Source organism: Prionailurus bengalensis, chromosome D2, assembly GCF_016509475.1.
Source record: "Prionailurus bengalensis isolate Pbe53 chromosome D2, Fcat_Pben_1.1_paternal_pri, whole genome shotgun sequence".
NCBI classification, from domain to species: domain Eukaryota; kingdom Metazoa; phylum Chordata; class Mammalia; order Carnivora; family Felidae; genus Prionailurus; species Prionailurus bengalensis.
In genome coordinates, this window is record NC_057351.1 from 87554543 (window position 1) to 87568262 (window position 13720).

Genomic DNA, 13720 nt, shown 5'->3' on the forward strand with positions numbered 1-13720 from the left:
TAGGGGCCCTGTGACTATTGGAATCATATTACTTCTGCCCAAAATACGTCCTTTAATATTTACTTAATGCAGTCTTCTCTTGACAAATTCTTTCAGATTACAGTGGCCTCAACATGCCTTAAATTCTTCTTCATTTTTTAAAAATGGTTATTTATTTTTTTGACAGAGAGAGAGAGAGAGAGAGAGAGAGACAGAACAAGAGCGGGGGAGGGACAGAGAGAGAGGGAGACACAGAATCCAAAGCAGGCTCCAGGCTCTGAGCTGTCAGCACAGAGCCCGCCGCGGGGCTCGAACCCACCAACTGTGAGATCGTGACCTGAACTGAAGTCAGACACCTAACCGACTGCACCCTCCAGGTGCCCCACATTCTTCTTCATTTTTGAAAATTGTTTCAAATGATACAGAAATCTCGGTCAGTGGTGATTGTCCTTTAAAGATGTCATTCTTCGTGTCTGACGTGCATTCTATCTGTTGCAAAATTACAGTTCATAGTGTCATCCTTTTGAGGGTGATGTGTATTTCGCCCCCACCCCCACCCCTGGCTGCTTGTAGGGTTATTTCTTTTTTATCATCATCAATTTTATTCAGAGGCGACTAAATTTGGTTTTGTGTGTATTGATCCTATTTATGCATTTTAAAGAGTAAGTGTTGGTTTGAGAAAGTTCTGCCATCATTCAGCCAAGCATCTCCTCCATGATATTCTTTCCCTGCTACCCTCAGATCATACATGTTATCCAAATACTTCCTTAAATTCTTTCGGGATTTCGAATCCCTCAACTTCTGCTGTTCGGCCTAGACGTCTTCTAGGCTGTCAGCTCACAAGTCCCGTCTTTGGTTGTGTGTAAACACTGAGTGTTTCACTTCAGTTATTCTGTTTTTCAATTTGAAAAGCTTGATGTGGTTCTTTGATTAGTTTTCAGATCTCTGACAAACTCTTAATGTTTTTAAGTCTGACCTGTTCGCCAGTTGTAATGTCCCTGATGTTGCCACTGGATGGAGCCCCAGGCAGCTGATTTCTGTGACCTGCGCTCTCTAGGTTGTTACTAATTTTGTATTAGGTTCCAGACACTTTATGCAAAAACTTGTGGCGGTAGTTTCAGGTTTTAACAACAGCCCCTTCCCACCGAGAGGATTTCCTGCTTCCTCGGGGCAGGTGAGGAAGAGCACCACCAGTGTTCTAGGGCCTCACTGGCAGCTGGTCAGAAGCTGGGCTGCCGACCCCGCTGGGCTGGTCCGTCTCCAGCAGACCCTCAGTGCCGGATGCAGCCCCAGTCCTTTACTGCAGATGCCCTCCTTGGCAGGCCTGACTCTTGCTTCCGGGACCTTCCCAGTGTTTAGTAGCTCTGCTGGGGTTTTGTGTCTCACCTGTGCTTCTGTGGGAAAGCAAGCCCAAGTTCCTTGTTCCCTTCTTGGCTCTGGTTCTCATGAACCATATGTACATTTATGCAGCATCTCAGCAGAACAGATTGATCAGAATCACCTAGCCCATCACTGTGAGAGGACGCGACATCAATTTTTAACTCTTACCAACTCTTCTGTCCCGATTGCTTCTTTTATCTCTGCTTATTATTTTGCTTGTGGTGCCAAGATCCTGTCGAATCAGTCTGGAGACATTAATCTGAACACTTTAAGTTATCGGAAATATCTTTGTTTCCCCGTTAATAGATATAGGTAGCTGGCGTGAGCTCACCTGCTCTTATGCAGGTGTTTTTTCGGCAAGCCTGTGGTGAAGTTGGTGGGACTGATGTCTGATCTGTGCGGCCGGAGATGAGATGTCTCCTGATGGGGCTTTTGTGTAGGACACAGGGAGAGAAGCAGTCCGTCAGGTTGGGGCAGGAGCCAAACTGGGATGTGTCTGAAGGTGAAGTGCTTCAGATGAGCTCCCTCCAGGGAAGAACTGATAGTCAATGGACTTTTGAAAATCGACTTTCTAACATTAGCTCCAGGTAGATGCTGCTGCTTGTCTGTAGAAGGGGAAACGTTCCTGACGTTCTGATCCTCTGAAAGCAGTTCTCAAGGAAGTCCCCGTACTATCAAGTGCCCATCACGTGCCAGGGCCCCTCTGCCTGCCCTCTGGTGACCAGACTCCTGTCCTTGGCTTCTCCCTCAGGACTTGCGTCCAGCCATGGCAAAGCGGTGGAAACAAATGTGTCGTTTTCCTCTCATGACCCTGTGGAACTTTGGGACGGGCAGGAGGAGCATCGAGGGCCGTGTCCGGGAGGAAGCCCAGCACCTGGTGCGGGTCCTCACACAGACAGAGGGTGGGTTTGCATCTGGTGGGAAGTTAGGGTTACCTCCCTATGCTTCCCTGAGCCCCGGCACCACCCTGCTGGAACCATCTTCCCTCATTTTTATTTGGAAAGTGTAGACCACTCATGAAAGTTTTCCTTGAGTTTGGTAATCGTCCCTCCTACCAGCTGAGCCCATGGACCCTGCTGCATCCTGGCTGGCTCTCCCTGCAACACAATCTGCTTCATCCTCTTTAAGGAGCACGTCAACTATCAAGACGAGGAGTTCCTGAATCGGACTGGGTTGTTGAATGAAAACGTTTCCATATTAAGCTCTTTATGGGCCCAGGTAAAGCCAATTGTCTCTGCTTGTTGGATTACCTGCCACTGGTGCCAGGGGTGAGCCCGAGTGCAGAGTCCCACCGTGGGCAACAGGGAAGCAGCGGCCCAGGGTGCACCTGAGATGGTGGAGGGCAGCTGTGGAAAAGTGATAGGGCCACTTACGTAACACAGCTGAAAGCCCGTTGGAGAGGCAGTCAGGCTGCCCTCTGCCAACACGTCTCTTCTGACGTGCCGACAGAGACTGCAGCCCGCTCTGGGTCCTGCAGCCAGAAATGGGAAGGGGCTGCAGAGGGTAGGGTCCCCCTTAACAGAGCTGCTTCAACGCCTCACAACCTGTCTTCGCTTTTGAGTCCTGGAGGCGGAAGGAAGGGTGTGGCTTTTCCTTACAATTTGTGGCCATTGTTCAGTCACTATCTTCCTGGGAGACACCAGAATATTTTTAAAACACTCAGAATATAAGAAATTTCATTTTGGAGAGAGTAGTACAGCATCAAGGGGCTCTGGAGTCTGAGCTGCCCTGGGACTACGTCGACCGCTTCCTCAACATTTTGGAGGAGGTGCGTGTGGCAGACCCCCCGTGCTGCATGGGCGGCTGCGTGGCCCTCATTGCATAGATGTTGCCTGGGCTCCGTGAACGCAGGTCCAGGTCTGACGCCCCCTGTCTGGAAGACCCCAGGCCTCCATGGTGTGTTTCCCTACCACTGGGCTGACATGTGGAGCGCGTACCTTTCCCTCATTAAATGCCTGATGGTTCAGTGTTTACTCAGCACTTGCTAGGCAAAGTGACCTGACTGAGACCATCCCTCCTGCCCCCCCAGGAGCCCATGGACCATCACAGAACTGCAGGTAAAGTGGCTGGTATTCAGGGTGACGGTTGGAACCGTTGCTACTTTGGGAGCACAGGTCGCCTGTCTCTAATCCCTGGACGGAGCCCACCATGGGACAAAGAATAAGGGCCTGGTGGCTAACGTGTGTGTGTGTGTGCGTGTGTTTATGCACAAGTGGGCCCTGTTTTTACCTTTTCTTCAAGACTACGTCCAAAGCACAACATCTTAAAATATATTTTCCACTATGCAAGATGTTACAACTATTAACCTCTTTGCCGATTACAAATTAGGCATCAAGTGAAAATCACTTAGGCAAAAAAAAAAAAAAGGCATAAAATAACCATTCATATACGCCATAAACATTCCACCTCCTAAGGACTTATTATCCTTTCTAACCCACATCTGTGTGTGTCTAATAGAGGACTTATGATGAAATCATGTAACTGATTACTCCACTATCTACAGGGAAATCTACAGGGAAACCGACCCATATTCTGAATTTAATGTTGAGAACCTAGCAGCTGTTGGCTCTAACCTGTTCAGTGCTGGCCCGGAGACGGTCAGCAGCACACTGTGGCTGGCCCTGCCAATCCGGCTGAAGCACCCAGAGGTGGAAGGTGAGTGAGGCGCTCCTGGGTGGGGGCGGACACGGGGGAAGAAGACAGCCCTCCTGGTGCTTCAGCACAGCTAGTTCTTTTCATGTTCTGGCTTTCCCTGATTTCCAAGTTAACTAACACAGGCCTATCCTATGAAAATTGGAAAGTATGGAAAATGACGAAGACAAATTTTAAAAATTCACTAGTAGTCCTATCATTCAGATAAAAGTTTATACTTCCATTTGCATGGTCTCCTGCCTCCCCTCTTTCTGTGTGTGTATGCACATGTTGCACACAATTGGAATTTCACAGCAGTGAACTTTATTTTTCCACCTAGTAGTAAATTATGGACTCGTTCACACATTATTAGGTGTACTTACAAAATATTATTTCAAATTAGCATGCAATTTTTTATACTGAGGGATACCATAATTTATTTATTATTTTGAGAGGTTTAATTGTTTTACATTTTTTGCTATCACACATAATTTGAAAAAGATCATTGTACCAAAAACTTATAAGTGCACTTGATTGTGGATTTAGGTTAAATTTTTAGAAACTGACTTGCTATGTTAACAGCAAAGAATAACTTAAATAAGTTTGGATCATTGTTCCCAAACTTTGACGTGTCTTTGGAGACCCCTGCACATACTGTCCTACACAAGGAGGCAACAAATAAACTGGGATGTTTCATGACAATGGAGATGAAATATCACAAGTAAGTTTTTGAACAGTGAAAGAGGAAGGGATTGGTTTCTGAATCTCACACACGAGGGAGGCTTGTGACAGAGCCAGCATACATGTGTTGCACACTGGCTGTGTGGCTCAGGACAAGCAGGTGTTCTCTCAGTTCTGTTCCCTTCCCCCTTGGTACAAAGCAACACCAAGCAAAAGCTGAGGGCCTATCTGTAGCACTTCTGTGGTTCTGTGGAGCTAGTTCATGAAATTGACATAGTTATCACTTGAAAGACTGAGGGAATCAACACTTTATTGACTTAGGAAGTTTTGTTCCAAAAAGCAGTGTGTGGGTATAGTAAAACAGTCTTGGTTGCAATCCTGGCTCCACAATCAGATAGCTTCCATCCGGATACTCGATGTCTCTGAATTGTAGTTGTTTCCTCTTAAAAACAGGAACATTAAGCCCTGCCTTAGACACTTGCATGGCTCAGTCGGCTGGGCCTCCGACTTTGGCTCAGCTCATGATCTCGTGGTTTGTGGATGTGAGCCCCACATTGGACTCTGTCCTGACAGCTCGGAGCCTGGAGCCTACTTCGGATTCTGTGTCTCCCTCTCTCTTTGCCTCTCTCTCAAAAACAAATGAACCTTTAAAAAATTAACAACAAGAAAAGAAGAAGAAGAAGAAGAAGAAAACCTGCCCTAGATATGGGTAAGGAAGGTTTCTAGCTGGCTGTCTGGTACAAAGAGGCACTTTGCAAGCATTTCCCTCCATTTCTTGTAAGTGTTCAGAAAAATGGTTGCTGGAGACATCTTAGATGGTCTCTGGAGTCAGACTTCTCTGCATTATCATCGTGCAAAGATCTGTGTGGGACTGAAGGGTTGTAACTTTGCCCTCTTAGTTCTTGTGAAACACGGGAAAGATCCAGACGCTAACGGAACTGCTGTGTGGAGAACTTACAGCACTTGTGCACTACAGGCCATTTCGGTCAAACCACAGCTGCAGACACAGCAAAACATACTGAAGGGATGCTTTCCTTTGCGAGTTTGTAGGATCCAGTTTCTGTCCCCAACAGCCCAGTTTGGGTTGACATTTCTGGATGGTTCACAAGTGACACTGTTTCTCATGCAGGTAGAGTCCACAAGGAAATCGACAGAGTGGTTTCCCCTGCATGAGCGACAGTGCCCGGATGCTCTACACAGACGCCGTGGTGCGTGAGGTCCAGAGATACATTAATCTCGTCCCGTCTAATCTGCCTCATGCCGTGACTCAGGACACTGAGTTCAGACAGTGCTTCACTCGTAAGGTCAGTCATCTTTTTCCTTTAAAAACTTTAAATTATGACAATTAAGCGTAGCAGCGTTCTCGCACAAAGAGACAGGTCACCGAGACTTTTCTTTCCAGGAAGCAACTTTATTCATCATGCTGGCAGGGGCTCAGTGAGTTCATACCCCAAAAACTGAGCCCCGAGTGCAGCGGGCTGTGGCCTTTTGTACAATTTTTGCTCCTTTGTCTCCAATATATGGTAAGGTACACTCTGAATGGGCGGTCTTGTTACAGAGTCATGAGGGATGTCATGTGTGGGCATATAGCCAGGTTGCCTTCCCTTGTCTTGAGGTTTTTCACCACATTCCTTAGGGAGGGGCTCTGCTACATTAGTGCCTGAGTGTTTAATTTTAAGGGAAGTATATTTCTATTAACCCCATTGGCTAACTCTGGGTAAGTACAATTTTTACCAAAAAGTCATTTTTCTTTTTTTTTTTTATTAAAGTTTATTTGTTTATTTTGAGAAAGGGAGAAAGCAGTGCATGCATATGAGCAGGGGAAAGGCAGAGAGAGAGGGAGAGAGAGAATTCCAAGCAGGCTCCACACCATCAGCACATGAAGCTGATGCAGGGCTCTATCCCACGAACCGTGAGATCATGACTTGAGCCGAAATCAAGAGTCAGATACTTAACGGACAGAGCTACCCAAGCACCCCTGTTTGTTTCCTTAAGGGGCATTTTAGGGGGCTCCTGGGTGGCTCAGTTGGTTAAGCCTCTGACTTCAGCTCAGGTTTTGATCTCACAGTTCATGAGTTCAAGCCCTGCGTTGGGCTCTGTGCTGACAGCTCAGAGCCTGGAGCCTGTTTCAGAGTCTGTGTCTCCCTCTCTCTCTCTGCCCTTCCCCCACTCATACTCTCTCTCTCTCTCTCTCTCTCAAAAAGAATGAAAAAACATAAATTTTTTAAATTAAAAAAAGGCATTTTAGTAATCATGGTAAAAAATAAACCTTTATACCTTAAGAAAGGTAGGAGAAAAAATATTTAGGACAGTTTTTATTCCAGAGATTCATAATTTCCATTATAATTTGCACTTTAAGCAGTCGTTAAATAAAACCCTACTAGAAATACTTGTGAGATAGACCTAAGGAAAGTAAAAGGAATCTTGGAAAAGAGGAAGGAAGACTGAAGTCTAACAAGTGATTAAATTAGAAGGTAGAGAAAGAGTAAGAGTGCAAATTCTAAAAGAGCATAAAGAGGTCATAATACCAAAAGCAGAAACTAATGATAGAAAAAAATGAGATCTAGGTTTTGGGGTAAACTATAAAAATAGCAAACCTCTAGAGAGACTGATAAAGAAAAAAAGAGTTTGAGGGAATAAATTAAATAATCAACTAAAAAACGAGAAATTTAAACAAAAATTTTTAATGTTTATTTATTTTTGAGAGAAGGAGAGACAGATAGACAGACAGACAGACAGAATCCAAAGCAGGCTCCAGGCGCTGAGCTGTTAGCACAGAGCCTGACACAGGGCTCGAATTCACAAACAGTGAGATTGTGACCTGAGCTGAAGTTGGACGCCCAACCGGCTGAACCACCCAGGCGCCCCCCCAAAACAGAAATTCTTATCGAAATTGGAATATATTTGAATTTAAACAACAGTAAGATATAAAAGGAAAATCGCATGGGCATCAAGAAGAGAATTAGAAAGAAAATGTATGCTGTGGAATTCCTTATCTTTTTATGATTAGGAACAGATGTAATGTTTTAGTGGGAAAATTTATGGTTCTAAAGGCATATGACAGAAAAGATGGGTTAGGTACATCAGCAATGGTCAAACACAAAATGCACTTTAAAGAAGGCCCATTTCAAATGGACTCAAAAATTATAAGAAATACATCCCTAGGAATTAATCTAACAAAAGCTATGCAAGACAATTTTGGAGAAAATTAACAAGGTATTGAAGGGCACAAAGAAGACCTCAGTAAATGTAGATATTTTGAACATGTGAGTAGAGAAAAACCAACACTAGGATGACATTTTCCCCATATTAACCTATAAATTCATTTCAATTCAAATAAGATTTTGAACTGTGTTTCCATGGGGCACAACCAGAAGGTCTTAGATTCATAAAGAATGGAAACATGCCCCAAAAAGGGTGAAAACATGAACCCTAATTTCTGTGAACGTGAGTGTGTTTACCTGCACAGGAAATCTGAGAACCAAGTGCAGGCTGTCCTGGATGCCACCGGCATCACTGTAGCCTGTCTGTCCCAGCGCTGTGACACCGGGCCCTTACATATGGCCAGAACCAGAATCAGAGTTGAAAGGTCAGGGCAGGATTTTGAGTTCAGGGTCAGGGGTTAAATTAGGGTCATAGGTGAGGGTCAGAGTATAGGGTTGAGGTTAAGATTGAGGTCCAGTTTTAAGGATCTAGAGTGCACATTAAGAGCTAGGGTTTCTTCCCACACTTGCTCTCAAGAGGTGCTCTTTGAAGCCATGTTTCTCCAGGACCCAGACTCCCTGCTGTGTAGCCAAGTTAGGAAACCCTCGTTCACAGCAGACTCACAGTGTCAGCTGACTGAGCACTGACTCACATAAGCTGGTTTACCAGGACGAACTGAGAAAATGCCCTTATATGGGCCTGATGAGTGTATGACTTCAACCTTGTCACGCCTCCCTTCCATCCATTACTCCCTGTTAAATGTGCAAAAATATTCACCTACTGCTTTGGCATCATCTCATGGCATGTTCTCCCGGGGGCCAGCACAAGGAAGGAAACAGGCGTATTTTCTGCTTAATAAAAGTGTCTCAGAGAGTGAAAGCGGATAGCCCAGTTACACAGTTTTCCAGTTGCCAAGCCTATTGAAGAACAAGAGGGTTCTTACCCCTCCATGCTGCCCAGAGCTCTTCTCCTGTCCCATCTCACATGCCGACTGAGTCTGCCCCACGTCCAGTCTCAACACATTATCGCCACGCTCACTTGAATCCAGCTAGCGGATGAGAAAGCAGCATTGAGAACCAGGGGGTTGGCAGCCATGCCTTCTATTCATTTTCCCTTCACTGTTAGTGGACACACCAAACCCCAAGGAAGTCTTCTGGGAAACATCCGACGGAAATCAAGGAACAAGAGCGAACATAATTGGTGGACAACTGGCTAGTCTCTGTCCCGAGCTCGGAGCCGGGAGACCTCACAGAGCCTCACACGTGCTGAAGGCGAAGGCTGCCCTGCCCTGTCTCCCTGTGAAAATGCCCTCAGTGCGAGCTGCTTCCCCAGTGCTCTGGGGACACAGGGATACCTGGTGCGGGTCACCAGCTCTGCGCAGCACACCAGATGCCGGCCCCGTGGTCTGCTGTTGAAGCAGGAAGTTGACCCACTCCGCTGTGTGTCCGCCTTGGTCACAAGGCTCAGGTGCAGCAATGCTCATGTTCCGACTCTCAGCTTCTGCCATAACTCCTCTCTCCTGTAGGGCCAAAAATACTCATCAGGGCAGGACGTGGCATGGACATGACCCATGCCTTCTGCTGTCCTGCCTTCCTTGTTCCTGTTTGGCGTCCCTCACCGACACAGGAACACCTGTCTTCCCACCCACGATCTCACTGGTAACAAGATGTTTCCTCCAGGGGTGAGCAGACGAAGGAGCATAGCAATGGTGATGGAGAGTTGGGGCAGACTGGGAGAGCCAGGGAAGGAGCATTCCCACGGACAGTGTCAGATGCAGCAGGCTCATCAAGGCAGGAGAGAGCTGCCAAGAGGCTGCTTCCAGCACATGGTGGCAGTGACACGTCTTTGCCAGAGCAGGCTCAGGGGAATGAAGGGGTGAGTCAGGCCACAGTAGTCAAGGACCATGCAGAGTGCCCAACTCAAAGCGGTCTGGACCGCTCTTCCGCTGAGTGTTGGTAGTGATGGGGAATGTGTCCATCTGAGTCCAGTATGGTACATGAGACGTTAACATCAATGTAGTTGATAAAGCAGCAGCAGGTCTTGAGAGGACTGACTCCCATTTTAAAAGAAGTTCTGTGTGTAAAATGCTGTCAAAAAGCATCACACGCCACAGAGAAGTCATTCAGGGAAGGAAGAGTTAATCAGTGCAGCAAACTTCATTGTCATCTGATTTTAAGAAATTGCCATGGCCACCTCAACCTTCAGCAGCCACCACCCTGATGAGCCAAAAACAGTGAGGCATGACCCTCCACCCGTGAAAAGATTACAACCTGATGAAAATTCAGATGATGCTTAGCATTTTTTAGCAGTAAAATATTTTACAATTAAAGTATGTACATTGCTTTTCTGAGATAATGCTATTGCACACTTAATATTGTGTAGTGTAAACATAACTTTTACATGCACTGGGAGACAAAAAATTCATCTGACTCACTTTATTGTGATATTCACTTTATTGTAGTGGTTGTGAACAGAACCCACAATATATCTAAGGTGGGCCTGTATGTGGATCATCTTCCATATGCCAGGAGTGATATGTACACAGCTTCTGTCTTCACAATTTTGTACAGTATACATCCTTTATATATATATTTTTTAAATATTTATTTATAAAAAATGTTTAATTTTTTTTATTCTTGAGAAAGAGAGAGACAGAGTGTGAGCAGGGGAGGGGCAGAGAGAGAGGGAGACACAGACTCTGAAGCAGGGTCCAGGCTCTGAGCTGTCAGCACAAAGCCCGCTGCAAGGCTCAAACCCACAAGCTGTGAGGTCGTGACCTGAGCCGAAGTCAGATGCTGAACTGCCTGAGCCACCCAGGCACCCTTGTATAGTGTATGTTCTCCTTTCCAACTTAGAAAAATCCAGAACATGAGATTCCAAGAGCTAAGTGTGCTTCTCAGCATTACACAATTGATGATGAGTTACTCACACAGGGATCCTTCTCAGAGGAAATGGTCATACTGTGACTCTCACCACATTCCATAGGAGAGTAAGGCCTTGCTCCGTGACTCCTCCATCCAGTGCCGTGGGAGGTCAACGTAGAAGAGGCACTGCCAGGCCATTAAATACTTCATTCATCTAACTGTTTTTGAAGCTGCAGCAGAATCAATTCTGAGGAGCTTGATGAACTTATTTTTTAAAATTGGGGTAGAATAGAAAAGAAAATATTAGAACATACCACAATTAGTAAAGGGTAAGATTCACTTTGTGAACTTTCTGTTTCAGTTGTGTGAGGGTATATAGGGATTTACTGGGTTGGAAGTAAAATGTGTGTCCTATTATGGGCTGAATTCTCAAAAGGTCTGAAAACCACAAGTTACTCTTATTCACTCATCTCACCTTGGAAGGTGTTCCGCAAGTTGCCTCCTGTATGTTGTAGTTACACATCTGCCTGCTAGAGAGAAGGTGCTGCCTTGATGAATCCCGTTAAGTGCCTGTGTGTGAGTGTGTGTGTGTGTGTGTGCATGTTGTATTACTGCTGCCCTCTTCTCCGTGACAGAGCCTGGAGCCTCAGGTGCCTGGAGTGCAGGGGCCACCAGAGCCGATTAAGATGCCCAACTGAAAGTGCAGGCCCCACCTTTAACAGTACCTTCCTATTCTCTTCTTTCCAGAACTCTTTCTTCCATCACGTCACCTCAACTCTCTCAATGCTTCTCTCCATGATACCTAAACCCTTCTCTCCTCCCTGTCTCGTCCTCGTGCATGTGGTTGAAAGGGAGTATTGGGATTCCCAAAATTCCAGGCTATGATCAGAAACCTCCCAAAGTCTTCATTGCTGTCTTGCTCCATGACTGTCTCTTCCTCCTCTCTTTTGGCTCCTGTACTCTCTCTTCCCTGCTTCACTGACAGATCAGCTTCTCCTGAAGCCTGCTCTCTCCATGACTCAGGGTGGTTCTTGGAGAAAGAGCTCAGAGCAAAGGGGCTACCAACGGGATGCAGAGGAAATGACGATAAAGTAGGAGTAGGAACTGACCCTTTTACTTAAACAAGTCTGGAGCAGGCACTTTCCCGGCAGAGTGTGCATTTGTGTCTCAGATATGTGCTTTTGCTGCCACTTTGGGAACACAAAATATTTATACGTTTTCTTCTATGAGTCTTCCTTTGCCACCTGTGTTAGAGGATGGAAAAGGGACCCCTTTGCTTGCTTTGGGAAGACGTCTCCTTCTCCGGGCTGAGTCCAAGCTAAGTGTGCTGAAACAGAGCTGCTAAACATCCCGTGCCCACACATCCTACCCAGAGCACTACTTTAGGTCAATGCGTTCCTTCCACGTCCTGCGTGGGAGAGCCAGTGCCCACCTGGAGCGGGCACCACCCCCGCCTGTCTGAGTCACCTGCAGCATCTCACATGCCACACTGCATCGATCAGCACAGGAAGGACAGTGAGCGAGAAATAAGTTCTGTTCCATCCAGTCACGGAGATAAATGAGACACAACACCATCAGACCAGGTGGGCCTAATGACTGCCTTAGCTTTCCAGACCACAGTGAGGGCGCATGGAGACCCGTGGCAGTGAAATGGCAGAAGCGTGATCCAAGAGAGGAGGCTTCGGACCTGTGGGGCAGAGTCCTGCAGAGGATGGGGGCAGGTGGGGGACTCTGATGTCCTGCAGGTGTCACAGGAGAAACCAGACTTCCTTGCAGTTTATATCCCATATGTGACTCAGGCTCTATCAAGCAGAGATGTACTCAAACATAAGTGGTAGTTTTCAGTGGGGCAATTGGGTCTTCTGAGAAACACACGGGAAGTGCTACCCTCCTGGTGATGTTATTGATTCTGGTGGGTGATTGTGTTAGGATTGTTGGCTTGGGGACCACTCTTTGCTGAGAAGAGGTCAGTGTTCTGGCTAGGGTTCCCGTATTTGTTTTGACTTGACTTGAGTAGGAGTTGTTGTCTTGCTTGGGTTTCTTGCTGTCTTTGTTTTGTATCCCCCTCTATCCCCAGAAGAGCTGAGATACTAGCTTGTGTACACCGTTTATTTGGGAAATGATTGCAAAAAGCAACAATGAGGAAGTGCAGAAAATAAGAGAGGAGTGGAGGGAAAGACAGTTAAGGGTGTCCTGCTGAGCTGCTGACCGCTGTGCACAAGCTGACATTCATCCTGTTGGGTACTCTGTAAAAAGCTAGGTCATATGTATCTCAGCTGACCCACTGAGTCATGAGAAGCTATGGCTTGAAAGTTGGCCATGAACTCCTTGAACTCCCCACGAATGGAGTGACTGATCTCCCTTAGCTTTGGGAAAATTCCCAAGGCTGAATCATGGAGAGACAAGGTGGAGACGGGCTAGGGCTCTATCTGTGTGAGAGGGACTATCCTCCACCTCCATAGCTGGGCTGAAGGATGTAGCCCAGGACACCAATGGATCTCCTGTACTTCATTCTTGACAGTGTTCAGAGAGTTCCAAACCCCACATGGAGTCCCCTCTTGCTTGAATTTTCAAGGCAGTGGCTGGCAGCAAAATCTAAAATACAACATCATAGTGTAAAAAGCCACAGTTCCTTCTGGTTCAAGTAGCCTCCAGGCTCTAACTGACTTTTATTATGTCCTCTACAGACCTTGTAAATTTTAAATTAATGTCTCTGAAAGCTCACATTTGGGACTATATGACATTCAAGGGAAATATAGTCCCAGAAGGCATGTATTTACCAATAGTGTAGCAAAAAGTTTATGTAATATTTCTTTTTATTTTCTCTGTATTATCTACTAAATTGTGTAGTGTGTCATGGTGGGTTTTTTTCAATTGCTTGATGAATTCTGTAATACAAACAGACCTTCTAAGTTATTGTCAGGTGTATTTTTCAGCATTTGCTATAATTTTACCCACTTCGTGAACATGTGTATTGCTAT

At 46.0% G+C, this 13720-nt stretch overlaps 1 protein-coding gene across 3 annotated transcripts in view; it reads left to right on the forward strand.

The window, feature by feature from the left end:
• The window catches only part of LOC122493428 (zinc finger protein 883-like), a 47948-nt gene that overhangs the window by 13127 nt on the left and 21101 nt on the right, over window positions 1-13720 (forward strand). Inside the window, exons 2-4 of one of the 3 annotated variants that reach the window (XM_043597986.1) lie at window positions 2111-3416; window positions 3863-4014; window positions 5801-5975. The gene's annotated coding sequence lies outside the window, so the exon portion shown is untranslated. Of the gene's footprint in view, window positions 1-1161; window positions 4015-5800; window positions 5976-13720 lie in introns of those variants that run through there. The other 2 variants (XM_043597987.1, XM_043597985.1) reach the window with 2 other exon arrangements.